The sequence below is a fragment of the Rutidosis leptorrhynchoides genome, chromosome 2 (genome assembly GCF_046630445.1).
Source record: "Rutidosis leptorrhynchoides isolate AG116_Rl617_1_P2 chromosome 2, CSIRO_AGI_Rlap_v1, whole genome shotgun sequence".
Taxonomy (NCBI): domain Eukaryota; kingdom Viridiplantae; phylum Streptophyta; class Magnoliopsida; order Asterales; family Asteraceae; genus Rutidosis; species Rutidosis leptorrhynchoides.
In genome coordinates this window covers 115,480,980-115,485,486 of record NC_092334.1, presented here as the reverse complement: position 1 = coordinate 115,485,486, position 4,507 = coordinate 115,480,980, and positions in this window count along the sequence as shown.

Here is a 4,507-nt window from a genome sequence, read left to right as displayed (position 1 = left end):
ATATGTTATAGATATAGACACCCTGGACACTTAAGGGAACAGTTCTCAAATAGGAAAAACTTTGGACTTACCTGCGGTAGGGTAATCATTACCTCAGTTATGGAGACTCGCATGGATCCTGATTTTTGTTAGGTTTCATCGCAACGTTTTATTGTCTTAAAGTTGTTTAGTACTAGAGCGATAGAAACCTTATATCTAAGAACCTTAGTGTTATGACTAATAAGCCATTAACAACCATGAGAGTTAAGTATTCTATAAGACAAGCTAATGGTAAGCTGGCAGAGATAGAGGAGTAATTTAAAGTAGTACCTTAAAATTAACAGGTGGGTCATTTGGAGATGACCTTATGCCAACAAAACTTGGAAGTTTTATAGTAGTAGTTGGAAAGGATTAGTTACCTGCGCACAAGCAGATGTTATTTGAGAAGGTTGATAAAATTTTCACTGGAGTATAATAAGATTTGGTTGGAATGGACCTTAAGAGTAACCTAATACTCATTAAGTTAGGAAGCTTGATGTAAAAGTTGGAATGAACTTTAGGGTTAACCTAATACTCATTGAGTTATGAAGCTTTGATGAGATAGTTGGAATGGACTGGCTTTCAAGGATGAAAGTGAAAGTTATTTATAGTAAGAAGATTATTCGTATACCTCGCGAGGATGGTGAGCCAAAAGCCATCTAGGTTACTTCAACAACACGAGATCCCACAATGGAAATGAGAAGGGATGATGATGGATTTCATCCCGAAGCTACCGAAAACAATAGACAGTTATGACACTATCTGGATCATCGTTGACCGCCTCACCAAATCTGCTCACTTTCTAACCATGAAAGAAACCGATACAATGGACAACGATACATAAAGAAAATTGTATCCCGTCACTTCAGCAATTCAAATTCTATACTACCCAAGAATCTGTTTTGATGCTCATTCTTATGCGACTCTGAATCCTAACTTATTCCGAGAGAATTCTTAATCGATGATAATCACACCATCACCCTTCTTACGTCGATATTAGTCATACCAGTTCGAGATTTCCAAAATCAATGGGTAGTTAATCCCCATCCTCACACTCTCCCTTTCGTAACTCACTTATAAGCAATAACTTTACACTTAAGCATTTTTGGTCGAAAGACTTATGCCCTACCAATAGTCATCAACCACTTTTAAACTCAATGGTTTTTATTACCTCAAAGATCACCCGAAATTTTCAAAATCTTTTACTCAATCCTCATCAATCCTTTTCCAACTTGTAACCTCCTAAAATATGAAAATTTTGTTTGCCAAAAATTTTTCACACTATTTTACGGTACGATCCTCTCAAAGTTTTATAAAAATAAATATATTTTATTTGCCATTTGTGCAAAATTTTAAAATCGTATATGTTATATAAAATAAAGTAAATAATTACTTATTTTTGACTAAGACATATGAAATTTTACTTTCACTTTTACAAACCAAATCTTTCATTCAAAAGATATTTTACTTTGAATGGTACCTGTTATACATAACCCTAGTTTACTAAGAACTTCATTTATTTTCTTACATTGTCACCTAAAAAGATTTCGATAAAATTTTCGTTGCTTATTATATAAAATTTTTCGTTGCTTATTCGTATCCAAGTCATCGTGAAGACTTTACAACCGTTGAAACCTAGAGATTCATGTGTGTGTGTATATGTGATGAAGGCACTTACTATCATGTCATGCAGAGCCTTCGGGCATCCACTAACACTTAAACCATTCAAAATTATTGCATCACCCCAAGGATACTATTTGCCACACCTGTTGGAACGATGCTCTTTCTTACATAACTCTAAGTCCTGACATATTCTAAGGGATTCTCATCTAGCGATATTAACACCATTAGTATTCCGACTCTAGTATTAGTCATAACCTGTTTGGCATTTTGCAAAGCCAAGAAGCGATTAACTTCTCATCCTCATTCTCTATCCTTCATACCTCACTTTTTAGCAACGGCTTCGCACGTGAACATTTTTGGGCCAAAGACTTAAGTCCCTGATAATCATCAAAACTACATTTAATTCATTAGTTTTCATTACCTAGTAACATGTCAACCAATTATTCAAATATTTTTCACTCGACCTTTTTCAACTCGTAATCTCTGAAATACGAAAAACTATGTTTATCAAAAATTTTACAAGTTGATTTTTACACGTTGTTTATTTGAGCGGTCCTCACGAGATTTATGGACAAATGAAAGTACTAAAAACTTTTCTGTCACTTATGCGATTTATAGAATCATATATGTATAAATCTACCCTTACTTATTTTGGTTAGTACATACCAAGTTATACATCCAAATTCTTTAAAAATCGCTCCTCTGTTGAGTTGTTTAACTTAAGACAAATAGTTTTGAGCAAAATGGTACACGTTATACATACTTCTAAATTTATTAGGAACTTCATTCCGTTCATGTTGTCACATCGAACGTTTAAAGGTTTTTCAAAACTTCCTCGGTTGATTTTATTAAAGGTTTTCGTATTAGACTACACCATATAGGGATCACACATCTTCTCGCCCCCCGTTAGGGATGCAGCTTACTATTAAAATCTTTGTTAAAAACGCTTGAGCCACTTTGGGTGGCAGATTTATAAAATTTGTTAGAAAGTCTTTGCGCTCATAAAATGTTCCTTTTAAGGTTAGACATGGCAAAAACGCGGGCCGATGAATCAGTAGGTTGAGGTACAAGGAATCGTTTTTGAGATTCTTTTTACTTAGAGTAAACCGTTCTTTATGACCAAGGGTTCACATATCTTCTCATCCGTGCATCCCCTTAAGTATAAGGATAAATTCAGAACAAACCACTCGAAGAGTTCACCCTCGTTCAAGGATCACACCTTTCATGTGATTTTCTTTCGAAAATGTAATATAAGATACTTTGAGAATCTATGAATCTTGTTATCCTCTTGGAAGGGGACTGCTTAAAACATTTATGACACTGATGTGGATACTCTACATATTTATTCCTTCGTTGATTGCAACTATATGTAGTTCTAGTTAATGTTAACCCTAACTTCAACATGTAACTGAAAGGATAAAGTTACATTATGGAACTGTACTTTCATTCCATTCAAGGATTAGATCACATGCATCATGGAAAACTGAGTGATATCTTTCATCGTTCGTTCAAACCGCCCTGAAGACACTATAAATAATTATGGCTGGCTTTGCAAGTAAGTCTGATTGGTCACTTTTGGCTAAAATTTCGATTCAACAAACGTGATGTTATGCGAGGTGTATACGAAATAGTTTATATTTTACTAGGAAACACTATTAAATACGATACAATTTTACACAAGATATTTATTTATTTATAGAATGGATATACTTAAACCTTGCTACAACACTTATAGGCAGTGTACCTAATCGTAAAGTAGTGTAGTTTTTAGTAAGTCCGGTTCGTTCCACAGGGAAATCTTTAAACAAAGCTCAACGCTATATTAGTTTACTTTTATAAAAATACAAACATATATATAAGTAATATTATTATTATAAAGGGGGTTTTTACCGTTTAATGACCGGTTTGTCGATTTTAAGACTTTAGTCGCAGTTAAAACCTAATGTAAAATATAAAATAAATACAAGACTTAAATTAAAGCGTAAAGTAAATAACTATAATGAAATTGCGAATAATAAAAGTGCGATAAAATAAAATTGCGATAATTAAAAAGTACGATAATTAAAAGTGCGAATAAATAAAAGTGCGATAATTAGAAGTGCAATTAAATATAAAATAAAGGAAATTAAATATGAAATAAAAGAATTATGCTTATTTAAACTTCCGTAATCATGATGTTTGACGTGTTGATTTTAGTTTTATGCCCATGGGTTAATTGTCCTTTGTCCTGGATTATTTAATATGTCCGTCTGGTTTTTGTCCATAACAGTCCATCAGTCATAAATATAAAATGCGAGTGTCCTTGTCAAATTATTATTATACCCGAAGTTAAATATTCCAACTAATTGGGGATTCGAATTGTAACAAAGTTTTAATACTTTGTTTAATGAATACACCAGGTTATCGACTGCGTGTAAACCAAGGTTTTACTACTTTGTTAACAATTACACCAATTACCCTTGAATGTAATTTCACCCCTGTTTTAATTATTCTAGTGGCTATTAATCCATTCCCGTGTCCGGTTAAATGAACGATTATTCGTACATATAAATACCCCGCCCATCGTGTCCGATCGAGTGTATATGGTAATTTATAGGGACGCCCAATTGTAAATCTTTATATTAACATTAACAAACTATCATTTAGTTAAACAAATATAAAGCCCATTAATAGCCCATAGTCTAATTTTCACAAGTGTCGTTCTTTTGTCCAAACCCCAATTATGGTACAAAGCCCAATTACCCAATTTTAGTAATTAGCCCAACATCATGATTACTTCGTTTTAAATAAGCATAATAATAACTTAGCTACGAGACATTAATATAAAAAGGTTGAACATAACTTACAATGATTAAAAATAGCGTAG